Source organism: Pteropus alecto, unplaced genomic scaffold, assembly GCF_000325575.1.
Source record: "Pteropus alecto unplaced genomic scaffold, ASM32557v1 scaffold131, whole genome shotgun sequence".
NCBI lineage: Eukaryota > Metazoa > Chordata > Mammalia > Chiroptera > Pteropodidae > Pteropus > Pteropus alecto.
This window is the reverse complement of record NW_006434709.1, coordinates 20,223,570-20,248,192: the sequence shown is the minus strand read 5'-3', so window position 1 is coordinate 20,248,192 and position 24,623 is coordinate 20,223,570. Positions and strand designations below refer to the sequence as shown.

General features: G+C 44.4%; 1 protein-coding gene and 1 pseudogene across 1 annotated transcript in view; both read left to right on the top strand.

Moving 5' to 3' along the window:
• The window catches only part of PRKCE (protein kinase C epsilon), a 449,749-nt gene that overhangs the window by 37,508 nt on the left and 387,618 nt on the right, over positions 1 to 24,623 (top strand). The window lies entirely within an intron of this gene.
• Positions 10,006 to 10,121, top strand: LOC112478073 (annotated as a pseudogene).

Below are 24,623 nucleotides of genomic sequence, written 5' to 3'. Positions count from 1 at the left end.
GGGAGAAGGGAGAAGGAATGGTAACCTGAGAAAACAGAGTAAAGAGAAGGAATTTTTAGTTAGGAACACAGAAAAGAGAGGATGATTTTTTGATGAACCGATTTCTAGAAAAGCTGGCAGGCTGTGGGATTGGTAGCAGGGAGAGAAGGAGAAGCTTAACTGAGACTCTTAAAGGAATCTTGAGAACAATATAAAACAGTCATTGTATGAATGAAGTCTGAATCACATGGAGATTTTTAATTCACGAAGATTGCTCTTGCAGTGGGCTCCACAGCCCTCCCTGAAGCTGACCTGTGTGGACAGAGGGTTTTATGATTATTGACCTCTGCTGTATCCTACTGACATGGGGCCTGAAGGCTCATACCCTACCTTGATAACTTCCCCATAGATTGTCTGGCTTTATTATGTTATGGCTGTTTCCAAAACGAAGGGATGGCTCTAACATCCCAGATGGGCTTTCTTTAGCCCAAGAAGTAAAGCCAAGCAAAATGTCTCATCTGCAAAAACAGAAGTGTTATAGGAGCCTGAACCTAGAAAAAACAGCAATTTTCCTTCCGTCACCATCCAGGGGAACAACTATGCTTTTCCCCTCATCCCTACCTCTCTCTAGATCTGAATTTCTAGATCTGCATCTGAATCTAGGAGGTGAGACAAGAGTGAGGTGAGATCTGGAAGTCTGGAGTGTGTGACCTCAACCCCTTGCTTTGCTTATTGGGTACCAAAGATGTGTCTGTCTAGTTCCTTGCTAAGTGCTAACAGATACAAGAGTGTTGTGTTTCCTGCCTTCATGGTTCTTACGTGGGACTTGGAGCCTGTGCTACACAGGTGGGGGAGACAAGGGTTAGCTGAGAAATTCATAGGTGTTAGTTTTGTGATTCAGAAAGGAGAGGCAAGGTCAGCGTTGGCTGGAGTGGTTGAGAACAGTTTCATGGAAGACAAGAGCGGGACATTGAAAAATGGGTGGTTCGCACAATAGGAAAAAAAAATTCAATAGCATCTAGGATCAATGCCCAACATGCTGAAAATGGTGTGGCATGCTTATGACACCATGAGGAGACTCGCCAGACTAAAGGGGATTGTACTTAGGAGTAAATTGTGATCAGATAGGATGAACCTGGATTGTGGAGGGCTTTGACTACAAGGCTGAAGAGTGTGGACTTCTTCCTGAGAGTGACCAGGAGCTCCTGGAAATTATAGAAAAGGGGTCACATGAGGAAGCTGGTGTTTTGGAAAAAGAATGCCTCTCCTTTGTATTTCAGTTTGGCTGTGAAGTGCTAATGGCCTCATGCAAGATGCGTTGGCCGTGTTCCCTGCCCTTGTGGAACTCACCAGAAGGCTGTCCTTCCTTCCTGTTTTTCCTCGCTCTGTCAGGAAACTTCCCCAGGAGCTTAGGTTTATTTCTCCAAACTGTGCAGAACGCAGGTTATTGTACAGCTTGAGGGAGAAAAACCTGTTTTTCAGTTTTTCTCTTCTTTTTCCCTGGACATTGGTTTGTTGCCCTTAGCCCCTAAGGATCTCGATGATATTCCTCTTTGAATTTTTCCAATTTCCACAATGATTTTAATGAAACCACCCACAGAAGAGAACCCAGTCTGGAGGTTGAGAGGCTGACTGCATTCTGACCTTTCTCTTCTTTCCTTCAGGGAAGTGGCATATGTGTTAGATAAACGTACCGCCACTTAACAAGGTAACTGCCCATCAAGGAGCTCCTTGAAGAAATCTTAAAATAACAAAATAGAACATGTGCCATGCTTGCGGGATGCAAGGGCTTGCGGGGAGCAGAGAAAAGAAACAGATTTTAATGTTAGCCTGACAAGAGTTTATTATACACATCAGTGGTTAAAATAATTACTTTTTTAAATTATGAAAAAGACTTTCCGGGGGCCCTGTTAAATGGCAGCTGAAATGCCTCGCGATTGATTTGATGGGGCCACAAAAGAGATACTTTGTTTCTGCAGATACCTGAGGGAATTTTGGCAGGAGGCAGTGAATGCACCCATTCTCTCCCTGTCCTCAGATTTCATGTTTAGATTGAGATACTTTGTGTGTCTTTACTCTCCTGTTGGCTTCCCCGATTTCTCCATTTCACATCTTGGGTTTGCCGTTGTCCGCCCCGCCCCCGCGAGAGAATCCACAGGGCCACATGGCAGATGAAGGGGCCACTTGGCATCATTTTCTAGACTCATCACAGAGCTTGAAGAACCTCTAATCCGTGTAGATGAGGACAAGGAAGTGACTGTTCAGGACACTCACCATTTGGTCACGTGTCTGATCATGTGACCACAACACCCCCAAACCCTTCTGCTCTGCCAGCTCTGCCAGCTCTGCCACAGATCTTCTGTTCTCTTCCTGGGAACCTGAACCCCACTTCCTTTTTGTTTTGGACCTCCTTTCCCCCTTGGCTTCTGTACCTGCCAAAAAGGTCCATGTTTGATATGCTGTCGAAGGCAGATCCTTTTCTGATGACTGTCTCATTCATGCCTGTGGTGATATGGAGAGTTAGCCCCTGAGATTAATGGTGGATTTTGCTTTAATACTGAGGAGGATGCCTCCATACAAAATAATGTGCTCTGATGTAGCTGACAAGTGATTTGTTTCGCCTTTTGAAGCCAATGGTCTGCTGGGGAGGGCCTGGGTGGTGGGGCAGGGGGTGCCTCCCCGCTGGCCTTGCCCTGCCCTCTGGCCACCCACATTTTGCTTTGCTGTGGTTCCGAGAGGTGTTTTTGGGCTCTGAAGAACTGCGGTCTGGCTGATGCCATTGCCCTTTCTGCCTGCTAATGGTGCTCTGATCCTCTATTGGTCTTGGCCAAAATTTGGGTAAGAATCCATTTTCTTCTTCATTTTAGCCAGGATAGATAAGGACAATTACTGTCAACAACCAAACCAACGTAGAATTAGAAACTCGAACCCTCTCCTTCCCCAACAAAAGCGAAGAATTTGGAGAGCAAACTGGGAGCAGACTTCTTCTTTTTACTCAGTGCGGACTGGTAGGCACCATGTAGGTGGCATCTCCAGCCCCATTTTGCACCTAGCCATGGCTACCTCCCACCTCAGATGGCTTCTGTGCAAGTGCCGTCTTCACCTGGAGGCCCTTGACCCTCACCTGCCTCCATTCCCAAGAGCTGACTGGAAGTTTTTTCCTGTTTCAGAGCCCCATCCTTCCTTTGAGGATCCTATTTCTGGACTGAATGGTCAGACCAGCTCAGCTGACCACCACAATTCCTGATGCGCTACTTTTTGATGAATCAGTACCTAGATATTCCTACAGGCAGGTGGTATTCGTCCTTAGGTTCTTTAATTGTATATGTATTTGTTTTTTTTTTACACTGAAAGTAATTGAGAACATTAAAACTCTTGAGCACTTTATTGTCAGCTAGAGTGACTGGAGAACAAACAGCCTTTTGACAGTAGAAAGAGATGTTTCCAATGAGCTACCGATCATGTGTCATCTCCCTGTAGACTTATTTTTCAGTTTCCAGGCAGCCACAGTTAGAGTGGACATCGGTCCAATGCTGGATTATTTTCCACAAATGATCTGTTGGGTGCCGCATGCAAATGTAATGTTTGGCTATGTGATGGGCAGCGCACACTCATTTTGTAGGCAAGCTTCTGGACAAGTGCTTAAAATAGGATTTTGTAAGTGATTATTTCCTTTATAGATTTATGTTAAAGTACCCAGATTACTGGTAGGTGAATTTGGTGGAAACTTTTTTTTACCAGAATTCCAAATTGTATTTAGAATCTTATTTTAGTGAAGTTAATGTAATCTGACTTGATATAAAACATAACTCTGCAGTTGGGGGTGTGAGTGAAAGAAAGGGGCCATTTGGAGGAAATGCCACTCTCCACCCCCACCCCACGTTGACCTAGGGCTGCGGCTTCTTGGGGTGGGGGTGGGGGGCGGCTGAGAGGCTCGGATTTTGCCCAGCACCTCTGCTAATCAGGTAGAGCTCAAGTAAACAGTAAGTTAATGGACTTCTCAGATATTTGCATTTCAGCAGCTGTTGCAAACAGCAGGGAGCATAGGAAAAAAATATAAAAGAAGAGAAAAAGGAAGAGGAAAGAGAGGACAAGAAGGGGAGGTCTGCAGTGTAAGCAGGAAACCACGAGGATGAAATTCAGTTTTTCAAATCGAGGTTTTCGTATGTGGGTGTGATGCCAACTGCTTGTATCCTAGGAACTCATCTGGAAAAATAGCCAATCTGAGAAAACCCTGAAGGTGACCGAGGGCAGCCATGTGGATGAGAGCTGTCTGGTTTTCTTAGGGTCTGGTCGGATATGTAGAGGTGAATGGAACAGGCATTACGTAGAGGTGTATGTGTGCTTACTCCCCTTTTGAGGGAATCAACATTCATGAATTTAAAAATTCACTGTAGTATTAGGTTAAAATTTATGTCTTTTCAAGGGAGTGGTAACAAATTATACCTTGTCAACTAATTACAAGGCCCTTTACAAACAGGCCCCTGGTTTTATCTTTTTAGCTTTATCTATTTCTGTTTGTTGGACACCCTACACCGCAGGCAAGTGGTGTGGTTTGTGTTCCCACAATATATTTTTCTTTTCCTCCTCTTGCAAACTCTGCCTCACTTCTCCCCTCATCCTCCTCCCAGAGATGTCATGCCCTAGTAGCCCGTTATACTCATCTCTGTTGGGGCATTGACCCTACTGCCCTCTCATTCCTTGTCTATGTCTCTCTCGAGTTTAGATGCTAGGATATAGGAACAAGATGAGCTTCTTTTTTTTCCCTGTCAACTCATGTCTCAAATTGTTCCACTGAGTGTAAGAACTCAGTCAGGGTTGGCTGAGTGAAGGCACGAATGAGTTCTAATGTATTACAAAGTGAAAGAGTAAAGGAATGGTCCGATTCCTTCCTCATTGGTACTACACAGAGACCCTTGGTTGAAGGGCTGCTGGTAGGGGATGAGAGGCCAGTCCCCATGCTGGGTCACTGTAAAAGTGGCTCTGCTGTTCTTGCCTATACATAGGCCAAGCTTACTGTAGCTGTGGTGACTGTATAAATCTGATCCCAAGGAAGCTTGCTATGTTTTTTATGGTCTTAGAGGACTTCAGAAGCACATTGGGTATGTGTAGTATACAGAGTTGGGTAGAATGTTAAAGGTCAGAAATCAACTCCTCGGCAGGTAGTGGCTTTGAGAAGACAGTGTTGTTGCTGCCCACTCATGAGGAAGGTGTGAAGTAGAAACCCTTCTTGGGACCTGGGAAAGTGCTAGTTAGAATGTCGCCTGCTCTTATGTCTGTTGGGCGTGAAGACACTGGTTTCAGACACTGACGAGGGCTGGATGCAGTGTGGAGTGGGGCTGAGGAGTTGAGGGGGTAATGCTGGGTGATTCTCTGGTTCTCAGTGATTGTCAGGCATAGGCTGAGCTGTGTTGGGAGTGAAGTAGCTGGGCCCAGCCTGTGGAAGACGTGGGTCACAAGGTTGATAACTGCACTTAACTAATCAGGCTTCTTGAGGCTGAGGATGAAAGGGCTACCTGAGTTTTCCTTCTAAGTAGCAGAGGACTAACCTCTGAGACCGTACTGAGAGCCAGGGGCTACTCTCAGGTGAGAATCCAGCTGTGAGCAAAGCAGAGAGGTCCTTGCCCTCTAGGGGCTCCCAGTCTGATGGCATAGAGAGGTATCTGTCAGATAATCCCAGAACAAATGGAAAATCGCAAAGGTGATGAGAGCACTGAGCGAGAGAAAGATGGTGTGTTGAGCTCCTGTGGTCGGGGGTTTTGACCTGCTCTGGGAGGTCAGAGAGCTCCTTGGGGTCAGGACGATGGAGCTGAGATGTAAAGGAGGAGAAAGAGTGGTTGGGTGGAGGAGGGAGAGGAGATCTGAAGCAGAGGGAACAGTTGCAAGAAGGATAGTACTGTTGTTTTTTGATGTGATGGATTTCGTCAAGATATTCAAGTCTGTGCTTCTGTTTGAGGATAATCTAGGAAATGAAACTGAACCTTTCTTGGATTGGGACATTGTAGGACCTTAAGGTCATCATTCTCTCTCATAGGTGGGTGTTATGAGTTGAATTGTGTCTCCCCAAAAAGATATGTCGAAGTCCTAACCCCCAGTTCCTCAGAATATGAGGTGGAAGTAGGGTTTTTGCAGATGTGATTAATTTATGATGAGGCCCTTAGGGTGGGCTCTGATCCCACATGACTGGTGTACTTATAAAAAGCGGGTATTTGGACATAAAGACAGTCACAGGAAGAAGATGGCCATATGAAGACGGAGGCAGGCACGGGAGTTATGCTACCACGAGACAAGGAAGGCCTGGGGCTGCCAGAAGCTGGAAGAGGCCAGGAAAGATCCCGTCTTAGAGGCTTTAGAGGAAGCATGGCCTCGCCAACAGCTGGTCTCAGACTTCTAGCCTCTCGAACTGCAGGACAATACATTTCTGTTGTTTTAGGCCATCCAGTTTGTGGTTCTTTGTTAATGCAGCCCTAGGAAACTAATACAGTGAAGAAGGGAGGAAAGTGAAAGGTTGTGTTGAAAATTGAAGGTAGTTCATTTACACCCAGAACATGGCCTGAAACACAATAGGTGCTCAATGAACTATTGTTATCTTACTGGGTCGAAAACAGCGGCAGGTTCCATTTTGTTTTATGGGTTGTGCGTGTTTGTGTGTTTTGTTGTTTTTGTTTTTGGAAAAACTGGAAGTACGCAAAAGTTAAATTGGGCTTCCTTATATGTATATCACATTGGTATCCACTCTTTACTTCCCCATGTTAAAAAAAAATGCCCCTGTCAGTTCACCTGTGGTGAGGTCTCTAGCCCTTTATCAGAGGACAGAGCTTTAAAATTCAGGTGCCTTCAAAGGTGGGTCACAGTGACCCACAGACACACTAACAGGTCAATGACAGATGCCCAGATCCTTTTGGGGTAGCAGTTTTGACCTGAAAAGGAGAGAGGGCAAAGCCTATCAGGGTAATAAAGGCCTGACATAAGGAAGAAGGCATTTCAGAAAGGATAATTCAGTGAAGAAAGCAAGTTTTGCCCACCTAGTAGGTTAACCTGCCATGGCCCCAGATGAAGGAAGAATTAATTAGCCTTATTGGTCCAGGCTGCTTCTCATTTCCACTTGAATTCCAGGCTGGTAAAGGCTCATCTTTTACATTGGTGTTTTAGAAAACATCTGGATTCTTAGAGACATCTATGAGTCTAAATTATTTCCTTCCCTCCTCCCTTGGTTTCTAAAAATTAGGAATCACCATCACCAAGCAACTACAGAGATGAGTAAACTTGAAATGGGGAGTTACCCCCTGAAGGTGGATGCAGAGATCAAGCTGGTTTAGTAGCTGGTAGGGAGGCTTTGGTGTCAGGTGGCCTGGAGTTCTAGTCTTAGCTCTTGGACAAGTGATTTCCCTTTTCTCAGTGTCAGTTACCTCATCTGTAAGATAGAGATAATTCGTACTATTATAAGCAGTTCTTGTAGTGATAGTCAAGTGAGATACCATCTGTAAGTTGCCTAGTTGGTTGTTAGATGTGTTTTTTCTGAGCTGTGGGCTTTATGCCTGCTGAAGGCTGATTTCTGGGATGTAGGTCTTTTCTTTCTACTTTATTTTATTCTAGCTTTATTGAGGCATGATCGACAAAAATAGTATGTATTCAGGTTGTACAATATGATAATTTAATATGCATATAGATTATAAAATAATTACCACAACCAAGTTAATTAACATATCCATAACCTTACATATGTACCTTTTTTTTTAAATGGTGAGAACAATTAAGATCTACTCTCTTAGAAAATATCAAGTATACAATATGATATTATTGACTACAGTTGCCATGCTGTACCGTAGATCCCCAGAACTTATTCATCTTATAACTGAAAATGTGTACCCTTTGACCACATGTCCTTAATTCTCCAAACCCAGCAAACAATGTTTTACTCTGGTTCTGTGAGTCTGACTTTTTTGGATTCTACATATGAGTGAAAATCATATGAGTGAAATCATGCAGTATTTGTCTTTCTGTGTCTGACTTATTTCACTGATGTCTTCCTCGTTCATCTGTGTGGTCGCAAATGGCAGGATTTCCTTCTTTATTATGGCTGAATAATATTCCATTGTACATATGCACTACATTTTTAAAATCCATTCATCTGTCCATGGATGTTCGGTTGTTTCCAAATTTGGGCTATTTAAAGCATCTAGTTCTGTACTTGGTCCCATAAATATTTGTTGAATGACTACTGAATGAGATTTAGCTAATGGTCTGCAACAGTGGTATCCAAATTTTTTTTAGCAGTAGGGATTCCCCTACCCTTTTCTTCATCAAAATAAAACTCTAGGGGAACCCCAGAACATATAGTATATCTAAGAAGAGCTTGTCTTATTGAAAGCAGGGCAAGGACTGTCTCTCTTTGTCCAATTCTCTTTCTTCATTGTCTCTCAAACGGTACCCCAGAAGGAGCATTTGAGAAGCTTACAGAGAGAGTAGCGAGACATAAAACTCTACTGGAAATGGAAGGAATTTCTTTCTTTCTTTCTTTTTTTTTCTTCAGGAAGTCCATTCTTAACCAAAAATCTTACAATTTAGCTGTCTTTAGTAAAGGTGGAATGTGTGGGGCCTCAGCTTCCGTGTAATTATTTTTTGCAACCCTGGTGACTTGTTTTGTATTCTCCTCCTGAGTTAGAGGCCCAATGCCATTTCCTTTCCTCCTAAATTTTATTCTGTAGCCAGTAAACAACTTGATTGGAAGCTCCTGGAGGGTTGAGCTTCATCTGGAATCTCCGGGGCTCCTCCTGTTGGAAGGACAGATGGGGGCCATCCATTTATGGAACTGATCCTTCTTCGGATTTGCTTTTGTTGTTCTAAATAGAAAGCTCTACTTGTTCCTGTAAAGAGTCTTTCTTAGAATATTTATTTTGTTTTGTTTTAAAAAAGACAATAATTGGCTTCTGTCACATTCTTTGGAAAACTATCTTCAACTATGCAGTCTGTTCAATTGCAACAAAACATTTATATTCTCTCATCCATATGCTCACAGAAGATAAAGCTGGGCTAACTTGTTTTGGAGCACAGATATTAACATGACAAATATGTCTCCAAATATCAAATAATTGGAACAGTGCAGATTTAAATTCCACCTAAATTTGGAGGCATTATTACTGACAACATCATTATTCCGTCCATCTGTTCATCCATTTATCTATCTATCGACCATTTATTGAGCATTTACTTGGTGCCGGCCCAGAGACACATGGATGATACTTATCTGCACAGAAAAAGGCCGAGGAAGTCATGGCAGGGAGTAGCATGTAGTATTTGAGATTATTAGCATTTTACCTCCATTTAATTCCATTCAGTGTTTTTAGGATTAAACAGGAAAAAAAACCTGTATATGCCTCTTCAGTGTAGTATATCTGAAGGACACTACTGGTTTGCTTGCTATGTAGGGGTTGCTTTTCTGGTTTGTAGATTGTTCCTTTTCATTCTTTCTGTCTTTTGAATATTCCATACCTTTGGACTATGTCCCTCTCTCTTCAGAGACTGGGTGGTTGAAGAGTGACAGGAAAGTAGGGTTAAGCCTTTAGTTTTGCTTTTTGTTAGCAAATCCTAAAGTGACTCTTCTGTGCAAAGTATGACTTGGGGTCTTTGGGTTTTCCTGAACCTGGCACTATGGTATGGTGGTGACATGGCCTTTACCAGCAGACCTACTTGCTTCTCAGTACTAACCCCGCCTGTCACTATTTAGGTTTCTCATGTACCTTCTCTGAAAAAATGAGCATCACAATACCAGTCTGTAGCAATTTTGTGAGAATTAAATGCCTGGTATGGTGTCTGGAATGTGCGGATACTCAGTAAATGTCAGGCTCTTCCTCCTCCAAGTTGTCAAGATAACAAATAAGATAACAAGATAACGAAGTTTTAAGAACTGATAATGTAGTTCAGTGCTATACTTTAAAATTCTGTTGTAGGATGTGGTTCCATAGTGTAGTGGTTAGCACGTCTGCTTTACATGCAGAAGGTCCTGGGTTCACACCCCAGTCCATGGTCTACAGCCATGCGACCCTGAACAAACCTGATGTCGGATCTTGGAAGCTAAGCAGGGTCAGGCCTGGTTAGTACTTGGATAGGAGACCACCTAGGAAGACCAGGTGCTGTAGGCATAAATAATAAATAAATAAATAAATAGAAAAAAAAATTCTGTTGTAACTTATGTACTTACCATTACAGGGCTATAAAATTTGGCTTAGGAAGATCAAGGGTCAAGAGAGTGGTCTTGACCTCACATACTAATGTATAGTGTGACCTTCAGTCATTCTTGACCCCTCTTTTGTTCCCATTTTACCATATGTCAGATGGGTACCTTCAGGGTCTCCTTTTATTCCCCAGGGCAGCTGTGCGGCACAGATGAGATAATGGAGTGAAGTATTTTGCGAAGTATAAAGCTTACAAATGCCTAACTGTCATCACTATTTAGATATATCGAAATTAAATTTCAGTTCCTTGCTCAATATCTTTTTCAGAGGCACATCTTTTCACACCACATTTAATGTAGACTTTGTCCCTGGATCCATGGAACTTGGCTCTGTGTAACTCTAGGGACCTGAACTATTGTCTCACTCTTGAGACATAATTTTATGTGGGAAGAAGCAGCAACCTTTATTTCACCTGCTTAAAACTCTAGTTGCAGAAAAATTTGGCTCAGACTTTCCAAAATAAACTCACCTTTGGGTTGAGGCCAGGAGTGGAAAATTTTAGCTGGAAACAATGGCTTGTCAAAAAACATAAGAGTGACGACAAATTGGGGCATATGTACCTATCACAGGAGGCTGCGTGTAACCCACCATACCATCCTCTGCCATCTCTGAGTATAGGTTACAGGCTCAATAGAAGCAGGGAGGCAGGAAAAATCTTAGCAATTTTTGTTTTTTTCCATTGTCAGACCAACCTCAAGACTTTGGCTTCTGGTGTGATGGGTGGACTTGCTTTCATTTTGTGAGTTTGATAGCATTTGACTAATTATTTCTCTCAGCTGAATATCCTTTGACATGATAGTGACATAGGTAGCTTTAGCACATATAATTCCTATAATCCATGAATGTCAAAAGAAGATACTTATTTTCAGATCAAATGCTGCTGACCTGATTAAGCCTCCTGTCTTGCTTTGGAGCTGAGGATAATGAGTTTGTCCAGTGCAGTGGCTGGTGGAAACCATGGGCTTTTTGAAGATAGTTCTGAGCCGGGGTGCTGAGCTTTTATAATCTTCAGATGCATCAAGTTAGATGTGTGCTTTGGAGCTTGTGTCTGGCTTTCCATTCTCTGTTCACTGTCGCATAGGTCATTCTAACAGAAAAAGGGCTCTCTGGCCCTCTTTGAATTTTCCATTGTTTGAAGGCCAGAAACCATTTCTGCCAGGGATTTCACCTGAACAGAAGCATGTCCAGGTGAAAGCTTGGGGGATGCGGCAGCATGAGAAAGAGTGGGAGCCCTGAGGAGAAGGGCTCTGAGTTGATGCTGGCATACAAATGCCACGGGGCTGGTGGGAAGGATAGTACTTAACAGCTGCTGTCATAGTTGGCAAGAGAAGGAGACTGAAGAATGAAATATTACACAGAATTGCCCTAGACTCTCGATAGAAAACTTTTTTCCCCTTTGAATAGATGAAATACATGCCCAGTAATGGTAATGAGAAAATAAGGCTCTGAACATGCTTTGTTTTTCTTCATTCTCATCTTCCCCTTCTTTTTCCTGAGTCTTCCACGCCCTCATTCAGGCCTTAGCCTATTGTTCTGCTAGGTCAGTGGGACTTGAAGCAGGATCTATCAACCAGTCTGGAAAGATAGGTATCCAGAAACTGGGACTCAGTCTTTGCAAGAGTCAGACTGGAATCCAGAATGATCTTTGCTCTTGTTTCGGCTTTGAATTAGGTTGTGTCCCATTCTCTGCGGTCTCATCTCAGTGATGTCTTCTCTCCTGTTCATCCTGAGGTAGAATTTCGTGTTGGCTGCAGGACAGGTTGGCCCCACCCCCAGTGAATTAAATTCTAGCAGAAAGAAAATGGGAACCCCTGTCATCCATGTGCGAGAGAATCTGAGAACACTGCAGGTGATTCATAGGTTGGAAATTTGATCATCAATAGCAAGAAATACCTTTCATTTGAACTGTGTCTTTAGTTACCAAAGTGCATTTTGTACTCCTGTGAGGACGAAACTGGGGTACAGGGTGGTTAAATGATTTGCTGATGATCCCAAACTGAATAAGTGATGATAGACCTCAACCTGTTTTGCCTTTCACAGGTCAATGGGAAATAGAATCGGTTTTTTACTTTTACTTGGAACTAGCTCATTTTCCCTCAGGGACTGGGGTCTGGGCCAACTGTAGAATTCTGTGATTTTTGGACTATGTATCCCTCAGTCTGCATCTGAGCCTGCGAGAGCTGGCTTCCCATGAACGTAGTGGAGGTCCCTCATGGACCACAGTTCATTATTTCACACACACATCACATATCCTTGATTAGAGTGTGTGTCCTAGAACATACCAGACCTGTATCTGGCATAGGCCTGTGCCGAGAGTGCCCATCTCTTAAATGCGGAGGCTGCTGCATTGCTTCTACTTGTCAGGATGGAGCCCTAGCCAAGACTGTAATTGTTATCAAACATCTGAATTTGCTAGAGATGCAGGAAGGGTGAGTGGATAATAACACCTTATATTCCTGTACAAAGCGTTATACTTTCCAGAGCCATTTAAATGTTGATTATCTCATTCTAACTTCAGAACAGCCTTTATTATCTCCATTTGACAGATGGGGAAAAAATGGAGACACAAAGAATTTGTCACTTGCTCAAGGTCACAGAGCAAACTAATAGCTGTCTTTGCTTTTTGCTCTTTCCCCTGTGCTGGCCTCTTTTGGGGGAGCAGCTTTCTGTCCCCTGAAGTCAGGAGTGTTTGTTCCCTTCCAACATTTTCCCTGGACCCCTGCTTTTGAGATGCTACAGTGGGGAAGGAGGAAATGTTTCTTCTGTGGCTTCTCATATCTGCGGGACACAGTTACTGACAAATATGAAATAAAATGGAAACAGCTTCTGCTTCCTTTCCACATACGTGAACTGCGAGTCTGCCTCTGATGTGAGAGCTAGGCATGGAAGGGAGGATGGCTTCGGCTGTCCCTTTCTGGGTCCTCCTCCCGACCCCTCTGCCCTCCAAAGCTGGGAAGTGGACCTGGAATACCAGGTGCAAAGCTCCAGTTAGCCAGGCCGCAGCGTTCCTGCCACATGGCTTATGCTTGGCTCCCCTGCAGATATCTCATTCACCTCCTCTCCCTATTCAGCAACTATATGGGGGACCTACTCTGTGACAGGCCATGTACAAGGGATGCTGGGGATGCTGCAGGGAGTCACCGCACAATTCTTACTCTCAGTGAGTTCCCAGCCTGGTCCAAGTCCATCCTTGTCACTTTCCCCTGTATATCACAACTTGGATATAGAGGGCCATCGGCTGCCCCTTTTAAGTCTACCTGGGCAGAACAAGTTGCTCACTTAAGATGGGACCAGGATCAGGACCATCGAGTGCCTCAGAGCACAACTGTGAGGTCAGTTGTAGCAGAAATGGCCTATGTGTCCACTAAAGTCTCTTCTTTCCATTTCCTGGGCAAACAGCTTCCCTTATGGACAGATGCGGCCATGTGGCTAAATCCTGGCCAGTGGAAGGCAGATGAAAGAAATAAGTGCCTCTTCTAGGCCAGCCCACAAAGCCCTCTTGAGGCAGTGCCTTCCCTCTCCACTGGTGTGAAGGAGCCAGTTGTCATCTTGGGGGCCATAGGTTGAGGATGGCAGAGTTACAAGGGGTCTCCAAATCTCTGCTTAGAGGAGAACCACTCCTGTGTGGATAGCTGCATACGGCTAGGACTTCAATTGCATTGAGCTACTGAGATTTGGAGATTTACCTATTTTCCTAATGTGGAACTTGGAACTAGCTCTGTCTCCGATTTCAGGGACAGAGATGCTGGTTTGAGTCAGGAACATGGAATCAGTCTGGACGAGACAAGTGAGATTGTGGAACTTCTTGGGCTGCTTTTTCTGGACTAGTGCCCAGGCCTGAGCCACTTCTGGGTGTGAAAGCATAGGAAGTGAGGAACCCCCAGTCCTCACTTCCCAAAGAGGGAATTGGGCCTGAGGCCTCTAGGGACTGTCAGAGTTTGGTGGCAGGTGCTGGTCAGCATTACCCTGGGCTGGGACTGGCGCACTTGGAGGCCCTGCAAGGCCAAGGTGGCAACTGCTTTAGCCAGACTGAGACCTGGACGCCGGGCTGTTAGCCTTCCTGGAGCAAGGCCAAAAGGCCGATGTGGTGGAAGATGGCCCGGCTCCAGCAGCTCTTGACTTCTGCTTCGTTCCCCACACCAGCCAGCTATGTGACCTTGGACGAGGCCCGTCTATGGCCCTCAGCATGATTCTTTTCCTGTTCAGTGGGCTGACTGTGGGCTAGATGATTTCGGATATTTCTGGGTGTTTGAAAATTTAAGTGCAGACTACACCTTAGTTGTTTCTAGAGCTCCTGGACTACCCCATCCATCCCACCCCGGATTCCAAGGCTGTGAGTGTGCCTTAGTGTGGTTGCTGTGCCATGTTGTTGAATAGCACTTCTATTTTTCCCTCTGACCCTAAATCAGAGGCTTCCAACTTAAACAATTTAAACTCTTTTAAAAGAAACGGAAACGTCTCATTCCCAGTTCCTGCCTCCATGAACCTGGATATTATGGCCTCCTCCACCATCAGAGTGAGATGTCTCCTGTTTCCTCCAGAGCATTTTTCTTATTTAATAAACATATACAGTAATGCCTCAGTGTCCAGCCCTGTATGCAGAGCTTTCTATATATTAACTCATGTAATCCTCATAACACCCTGAAGAGGTAGGTACTGTCATTCTCCTCATATGACAGGTAAGAAAACTTAGGCCTGGAGAGATTATAGAATATGCTGAGGCTCCTACATTGTAAGCAGGAACACTGGGACTTGAACCCAGGGTCCCAGCTAGCAAGTGGGAAGACTAGGATTTGAACCCAGGGGATTTGACTTTGAAGTCCGTGCCCTTGATCCTTGATCACTGTGATACGCAGCCTCTCCTAAGCGCTCCTTCGCAATTTGCATCCCCCAGAGCCTCCAATAGATTCTACTGGGGTCTTGCTCTCCTGCTTCAGAATCACTGCCTTAGATGGTTTGGTCTCAGCTGAATCCTAGTGAATTTATTTTTTAGCTCTGTTTTCTTCTGTAAAATTTTCTGCATGTTTTCCTCCTTATGAAGTCTGTCTATAGATTAATGATTCCGTGATCAGGCCCCAGGCCAGGACTCTCAGTTCTGAGAGGTGGCAGAAGAAGGCTCTGGACATTGTGGCTCCAGCATGGCCCAGAGTGTGCTTGGGGCCTGGGGAGCGGCTGTCAAAGGGATTTACAGCTGTTACTAACTGACATCTTGTTTTTGCCAGGACCGATCAGCAAAGCCTGGGCCTGACTGAGATATCATTGTTTGCCACCCCCCGTTCCCAGGGCTGACGCCTGCAGCCCCTCACCCCTATGGGATGGGGGTGTTTTATTGCCTGGCTGACAGGGCCTGACTTGTTTGCCAGGCTGAGTTAGCGGTGCTGGGATAGAGGAGGCACTTGCCTTCTCTCCTCTCTGCTTAGCATTGGGTGGGAAAATCCCACAAGGCAAAACCCAGTCCACCTACTTTACTTGTCTGCTACTCTTAGTGTTTAGCCTTCCTTCCAGGTTGCTGTTTCCTTCTCGTCCCCTTCCTTTATTTTTTATAATTTTAAAATGAATGGAGAGAGTGGTGAAGAACACGAACTTCGCAGTCACGCAGACCAGGTTGCAATTTGCAACTCTGCTGCTTACTAGATGTATAACCTTGGGCTAAGTACCTGTCCTCTCTGTGTCTGTTTTCTTATCTGCAAAACAGATATAAAAAGAGTCCCTAGCTCACAGAATTATTAGACAAAAGTAATAAGCAATGGCCGTAAGGCACTTACCACCGTGCTCGGATGTAACAAGTAAGAGGCCCTGGACACCATGCCCAGCCAGGAACAGGAACCAGGGCCAGATGCAAATTGCAGCTTCCTTAGTTACTACCTCTCTGTGACCTGGTGTAAATTATTTAACCTCTCTGTGCCTCAATTTCCTCACCTGTAAAATGGGGATAATTAAAGTCCTTATTTCACAGGATTGTTATAAGGATTAAATGGATTAGTATTTGTAAAGCACCTAGAACAATGCCTGACACCTAGCAAATGCTATATTTTTGTTAAATAAAATTTGTAAGTGCTCAATACATGTTGGCTATTATTTTTATTATTTTCTCATTATTACTGATAACTTTATCATAGCCCCTGTAGAGGAGGCAGGACAAATACTATTATTTACTCTGCAGGTGAAAGGTTAGGTGAAGGGAGCAGATCCCCTCTTTAGTCCCACACTGCCACTTGCCTGAACAATTAAATCTCCTCACTGGTCTCTGTGCCCCCAGGAACTCCTGTCAGCCTCTCGCCAGCCCACCTACTGCCTGACCTGTCCTCTAGACACCCAAATCTGATCATGCCATTACCCTGTTTAATGCTCCCAGTGGAGACGTGTCCTGCTGGTGGCCTTCAGGGAAGTCTCCCCTCCTGGGTAAGACCTATGAGGCTCTTTGGCCAATTGGCCTTGGCTGATCCCACCAACCTTTATAGTCTCTTCATAACCTGTCATACCTCTTTGGCCTGGAATGGCCTTTTGCTTCTTCATCCAGCAAAGCCTTCATTCAAGTTCTTGCTCAAATATTTCCTCCTATTCCCTCTTACAGGATGGATCTGGACCATCCTCCCCTGGACTTCCAGCCACATATCTCTAGAATTCCATTGTATGGTACAGGTTTGTTTAAGAGATGGTCAACTGCTCCAGTACACTTCCCTTTCCTTGATGGGCAGGGACCGTGTGTCATTTGTCTTTGTACTCACCCCACACACCTACCTCCTAGAGCCCGGAAGTACATCTGGCACATGGTAAATGCTAGAAGATTTTGAATAGATGACTAATGATGAGAACTACAACACCAGTGCCTTGCACCTCCAGGGCATGTCATGATCTCAGAGCTCTTATACCTTTGCACTTTCCTAGTCCTGATCTGTGCTGAATTTTCAGCGCTGTCTTCAGTGAGCCAGTTCATTTCCCAGGCCTCAGTTTCTCTACCGGTAAATGATCTGCAGTCACCCTCACCCCCAAAGATCTGGTAAAGGTGAAGTGGCTGATTATAGAAGAATGTGTTTGAAATGGAGCCCTGGACATAGAGAGGGCATCATTGTTTTGCATGTCTTGCCCTTGTACACCATAGCCAATCACCTTGCCAGATGGGAATAGCCACAGGAGAGCACAAGCTGTGGGGTGGTTGATAATGTGTATCTGTCTGTGCCCCACATGGTTGTGCAATGCCTGGTGGAAATGGAGAACTGTAAAGCTGCATTATGTCCTGTGTAGCTTCAAGGATATATGTCCTCCCAGTGTATTACTGATCGGGAGGCCAGGCCCATGGGGAGTTGCCCAGTGCACAGGGGAACCCTGGTATAAGAAAACTCAGTATACGAACATCCAAATCAAGACAACAGTGGGGGGTCATTAATGCAATCAAGAATGGTTCTTCATTTGAAGAAAGGATCCATGGGCTTTTATTTATATCGGAACCCATGAATGTTTATGGGTTGAAAAATTAAAACCTGCATAATAAAGTGCTTGGCAAGGAAAGGGGAAGACAGAAGACCCTAACCGTGATATTAGTGTCCACTGTTGGTGAATGAGAAATGAAGATAAAACACCTCTGAAAAAGTGAGTCTCTCTGGAATTAGATCTGTATTTACAGACATTCCATTTGTAGGCACCTGTTTCAGAATTCGTTCTGTGGTTTTAACAGAGGGACCCCATACAATGACTTTTATTCCATAAAGCGTTGGTTCTCAAAGTTTTTACATTTCTCCTCTCCCTCTAATTGCCCACCCCCCAAAAGGGGAAGGTATGAACTTAGAGTTATGCTCTTTTAATTTTACCAAGTAAGAATTTAACAAATAAATTTACTATTGTAATTATTTCATAAATGGAACATTTTAATTCGATGATTGAATGAGCATTTACTGAGAGCTAGTATGCTCTAAACACCATGCTAAGTCATGGCTGTTTAATGGCAGACAAGACAGGCATGGCCTCTGCTCCAATGGGACTTAGAGTGGGTGGGGGATCAACATGAAACAAGCCAACCAATAAGTGCACATTGTAAGAAGGGCTCAGAAGAAAAACAGGGGGATAAGATGTGAGTGAGGAGAGGAGGCTTGCCTTCCAGTAGCATGTTCAGGGAAGGCCTCTTTGTAGACTTAATCTAAGACAATGGGAGAGAAGGAACTGATATGGAAAGGGAGATAAGTGGTCCAGAGAGAGGAAGCTGCATGTGCAAAGGCCCTGAGGTTGGAAAGGACTTGGTGTGCTTAAGATGGGCAAGAAAAAGTAGGACAGGCATGTCTCAGAATAGAGGATGGCTCTTTAAATGAAATATATTCAGCTTTATGAAAAACTCAGAATAATGTCTGTCTTTCTGTCTTCTTTCCTTTCTCCCTGGCCTAGAAAAAGATTTTCTTGGCCCAGCACCACTAAGTCTATTAAGGAAGTCATGTCCTTTCCATGTAAGGAGTTAGACTTAGCAGATCTTTCCTGATTCAGGGGATGGGTCTTGAGCCTGTTGAGGCTGTCCTGGAATCTCTTGGTGTTCTTAGAATCTAATTTCTCTGTCCCTCAGAACCAAAGCAGACCCAAGGCATTGGCCACTGGCCTGAGAGTATTAATAACTGTCATGTATGTGATTAAGCAGGTGCAGCCTTGTGGTCTGGGAGTTCGGGCTGAGTGGACAACCACAGGACAGCTCGCCTCTTGGCCTCAGGGTTTCCAGCATTTGCAGGTTCCTCCCCAGGCTTCGTTGTTTTCCCTGAAACAGGCTGGAATTGTTCCCCTGCAGAAAATGAGACTGGGCTTCACAGAGCTTTTCCTCAGGCAAATGTCTGAAAGCTTTGAAGTGAATGAATGTTCACTCACTTAACAAATATTTTTTAGCGCTGACTCTATGCAGCTGTGTGTGTGGCACCATCAAAAGCCTCTGGACTGTACTCTGTCATCTTTTGTTATGGACTGTCCCCAGGGTATTATTGGGCTTGTCACCTCTGCCAGGCTCAAGCTCCTGGTGGGAGGAGCTTCTCTTCTTCTGTCCTAACCCCCTCAGCGTCCAGTGCCCCTTGACATCCCAGGTACGTGCTAGTGAATCTTAAATCATGTCACTGGACTTTTGGACCCTCAGGAAAATCAGTTAATGGCATAATGGTTTTTCTCTCTGACCAATTTTGGCTCTTTCTTACCAAGGAAATCTCTCTCCTCCTGATTTCACCCCCATTGTCCCTCATTGTCACAGAGCTTCTGAGGAGCAAGGGACTCTTACCATCTCTCCCAACGACTTGGCTTCTTCTGGAATTTTCTATTAGTGTCAGTCTACTGTCTCCATAGAAACAGACTAGTGTATTCTAATGAGTTGAATCCCTTTCAGAAATAAATTCTGCATGGTGAAGGGATGAAGGAGGGGTAAGTGGGGAGGGGAAGACCATTTATGGATGGATTCGGAGAACCCCTCGCCTTATTTGAACCACCTTGGTCCTCACCGCCCTAGGAGGAAGGCTTTGTTAGCACCATTTTGTGGAGTAGGAAACTGAATCTTGGGAAGTAAACCTCCTTGGCCGAGGTCACTCAGCTTCTCAGTGGTAGAACCAGGGTCTGAGCCAGGGTCTGCCGTGTGTGTGCACAACAACACGGTGCCTCATTTTCTCTGCTGAGCTAAGTGTTCTCACTGGTTCCTGGTGAATAATGACTTGGGGTAGGGGTCGCTCTTTTTTTTTCCTAATGTGGCCCAGGTCTTCTTGTTTCTCTCCACTTCTGTCTCTTGACACTAGTTCAATTTTTCTTCCTTCTTGCCATTTCTCCTCACCACACAAACTGCCTTTCTCTGGTGACTCAATTATTTCCTCTTGCTCCTATTTTCGGGGCAGATGGGGTCTAATGGTTTGGAACAGGTTGGGCAGTGTTAGCTGAAGGAAAACTGAAGTGCACAAGGGCTGCCTTTATTGCTGGTCCTCCCTTTCTGCACCTCGCCCCATGGGCCTCTCACCTCAAAACTCCCCTGAACCTCGCCCTTCTGGGTAGAGGCCCAAAGATCTCTTTTCCCAGAGCTGTGCCCCACATTCTCAACAGAGTCCCACCTGTCGAGATCCTATTTTAGTTTTTAAGCAAGAAAGTGCCTTTTGAAGCCTGCAAACCCTTTCCCTCCCTTCTTTCTCTGTACTCGTCATTCATTCACCCTCAGTTATTACACAAGGGCCCAGGCAGGACTAGAATCCTTGGAAAGAGTCCTTTCTCTGGCTTTCAAAGGTCAAGGCTAATGCCATGGCGACAGTCTGGCTGCCCCAACCTGTTCAAGGTCCTTGAGTGACGGATGGGGCTCCCACTGTGTCTGCCTCGCAGTCCAGGCTTGGCCCAGATGAGGATGAGGTAACTGCTGAAGAAGGAGGAGCTTAATCCTTTTATTTGTCACTCAGAGTGCAGCTTCTCTGGCTTCCAGGTTGTTTGTGTCTGTCTCATTAAATAGGAAGGAAAGCTGGACCTGTGAGTTAAGGAGCAGCATTTAGAGACCAGCCATTTTGGAATCTCTATCAATCAGTTAATCAGTCATCTATCTAACTATTCATCATCTATCTTTTTCCATATATTTATCTACACATGGGCACCTGTGTAAACACAGATACATACATATTTTGGAGCCTTTTGCTTACATAAGAAAACCTATTTTCCCCTTATGCTTTTGGGCTATCCCTAAAGCATAACTCATGCTTTGCACATATCTGCAGGTTCTATGGAGCATGAGCCCCCTCTGTCTGAGTTCTTTAATCTGTCTTGACTTCAGGAAAAGAATCGTAAGGCTTTCCTAACAGCTTGTGTTTTCAATGATAATGATAATATTTAGCCCACTGATGGAGTCTGCCGCTGATATGCATAGTCTTTTGCTTCTGCCCCTGTAATAGGGTCTCTGAGGGTAAGAAGGCAGCCGAGGAGCCTGGTACCCACTGGCCTGGCTTCTTCCGCAAACTTGTCATTAATTTTTGAGCAAATGAGAGGCAAACTGTGGAAATGGCTTCATGTGGCCATTAACTAAGAAGGTCGAGGACAGAGCAGAAAGGCCCACTGTCACCGGTTCACTGTCCCGGTGACTGGCCTTGCCCCAGGTTGTATATCTTATAGACATTAAAGGAAAGGCTCCTTTTGCATATGTAAGCAGAGATATGCCCCCTGCAGAGGCTAATAGCTGGTTGGCAATATTTCTTTCAGGGTGGTATTCATTTATTGTTTTGATAAATTTACCAAGGTTCTCAGCCTTGCAGACCAAGACTGTGAGTTTATAGGGTTCCCAAGCTCAGCACGATTGGCATTTTGGGCCAGTTAATGCTTTGTTATGAAGGCTGCCCTGGACATTGTAGTATGATTTAGCAGTGTCTTTGGCCTCTACCCACTGGATGCCAATAGCACCTCCTCCCCTGTTGTAACAACCAAAAATGTCTCCTGACATTACCAGATGTCACTCTACAGGGCAAAATGCCCCGAGGTGAGACTCGCTAGGGGAGAACGTGAGAGAGGCTCCAGCCGTTTGGGGAGACTGAGCAGTAACCGAGTGCTTGCAATTAATTTATAAACTCAGGGTGCCAGGTCATCAAGTTACAAGGAGAATTGAGTGTTCTGCCAATTGGGATTCTAGGGTCAGTTCACCATCCTGTTCTAGATCTGGAGGCAGGCTCTGCAGAAAGCCCATCTCTGATGCTGGAATCAGAGACAAGAAATTTAGTTCAGTGATTTCACTGTTTAATCTGGGGTTCCAAGGAACAGGAACAAGGCTGAGAATCTTGATAAATCTAGTTCTGTGAGATGTTACTGGTTGTTCCATAAAGAAATGGTTCTATGGTCAAATGAGTTTGGGAACATTGAGTTAAAAGTTAAACAGATTTCTTTACTTCAGAGCTTATCAGAGCCTTTAATTTGCTAATATGGGGTTATATCTCTCCTAATGTTGCCCAAATGTATTAAAATTTATGCAGCATCTCTTGAGACTATACTTCACAGTCTGAAGTTTGGAAAAATGGTTTAGTATCCACAGGTGGAGAAGGCCTGAGGCATCCATCCTCACCATAGGATACTCCCATCTGTAGGCAGTGATGGGCCCGGCACTGTCATTGTATGCTAGGACTTCCCTCCTCCTTAGGTCTCTGCTTGTTCTCCCCTCCCCCCAAACCTCTCCAGTCCCACCTCAGCCTCCAGTTTTTCTGAGATTATGTTGGTGTTTAATCTGATCGAGATCTTGTCTAAGTGATTGACTTTGCTTATATTAGCACTGATTCATTTTTGTGTTGATCTTACTGTTTTATTTACAGAGGGCAAACTATATTTCTAATTATTAAGGTTTTTTTTCTTCAGGAGGATATCAGGGTAGGAGAAGTGTAGGAAGGTGCCGTACGTTAAGGACACAAGCCACCAAAGCTGGGAGCAACCACTTTTCTATCCTTCTGGAGAGTTGAGGTAAAGCGAAATGGACACACTATCATTTAAACCTGTTATTTGGTGAGAGAACTAACTACCTGGGAGGTCCGAAGATCTGGTATTCCTCTTAGGGATCTGAGGATACTCCAGAGACCCCCTACGAACTGCTTGGGGAGAAACACTAGGGGCCCTCTTATATAAGTGAGTGAGAAGCTTACGACCTTGAAAGGTACCAGGATATTAAGATGATAAAATTCATGTCTGAGATAGAAATCTATGGTATTTGAGCGAACGGATTCTTAGGTATGTCCCTGCCCACTAAATGCCAATGATTCTTGCTCACTAAAAGCCAGTAGCCCTCTTTGCCCACACTCATTTACAAATGTTCTCTTATGAGGGCGTACTGTCCCCTAGTGAGACCAAAACTTTATGTATTGATTCATGCATCATTCATTTATTTACCAAATAAATGCACATGATAGTTAAGGTAATTTCTGTCTGTCAACATAGTTGGGAAGATTGATCTGTCTCCTGCATGCCAGCACCATGCTTGGCACTTAGGATTATTATAGCAGTTTGTTCTCAGAAAACTCCTGAACTAGGTGGTGTTGGAGGAGCAGGTTTCTGCCTACTCTATGTTTTAGAAACAAGGAAACTGAGGCTCTGTAACTTGCCCAAGGTCAGCCAGCTAGTTAAGAGGCAAAGCAAGGATTCAGACCCATTTTTACAGTTCCACGTTGCCTTGGGGAAGCAAGACACACCCAAAGGGAAAGTTAATAACAACAGAAGTTGCATAACCCAGGACAATAATGCAGTGGATGTGTCATAGGGCAGTGTATGATGCAATGCTAGGTGACATAGAAAAACTAGTTTTCAGGGGAGATCAGAAGATTGAGTTCTCAGAGAGCTGGGTCATCAGGAAGATTTGGTGGAGGAGGTGGGGCTTGAAGGAGAGCCTGAAGGTAGGATCTGATGGGCAGGAAACAGCAGAGTTGTTCAGATTTAGTTTCTAAAGAAAAAGAAGGGATGCGAGCATCTTTCATTCTTCTGAACTAGTGATTCTCAAACTTTTGGGTCTCAAAACCAAAATTTAAATTATTTAAATATTGCAGACTCCAGAGGGTTTTTGTTTATGTGAGCCATATCTATCAATATTTACCATGTTAAAATGAAAACTGATACATTTTAAAATTAATTAAAAATAAACCAATTACATATTAACATAAGAGCATATTTTTGTGAAATGTGATTACATTTTCCAAAACAAAAATCTTAGAAGCATGGCATTATTTTATAGTTTTGCCAATCCCTTTAATGTCCGGCTTAATAGAAGTCAGCTGGGTTCTTCTATCTGCTTCTGTATTCAGTCTGTTGCATAGCACACGTTATATAGTTCCTAGAAACTTCACTGTACACTCCGGAGAGTGTAAGAGACCAAAAACATGTGTTTGTATTATTATGAAAATAATTTCGACCCTGCAGACCTACTGAAAAGGCCTAAGGGACCCCCAGAGGTCCCCAGACCACACTTCGGGAATCACTGCTGTGACCCAGTAGAACTTAAACGTAGGCAGAAGAGGATGCCGAACTTGGGATGATGGCTTGGGCGGGTCTTCCTTGAGAAACGGGAAGAAGAAAGAAAGCAGATGAGACATCCTTTTACTTCTTGGAACGTTCGCGTGGTCTTGAGTCTGAGTGGACTAACCAGGTGTGATTCAGTGGCGGTGACAGAGTTGGCCTGTTCCATATCGCGTTCTAATCTCACGTCCTGTGTGTAACAAAGACACCTTGTGGCTCTGCTCATAGAAACCCAGGAATGCATTGTTGTAGGCTAGAAGGTAAGTTAATAGCATATGCTCCATTTGCTGACAGTGGGAAACAAATGGAGTATGAGAGGCCACTTCTTCCCTCTCGGAGCTTTTAGTCCACATGGTTTACACATGTGGTTGTTCAGCCCTCCAGATTCTTGTTATAAAAGCTGTGAATCCTCTGTGTTAAAATATGGAATGGGGGTAGAGAGGCCCTTGTGAGCCCAGA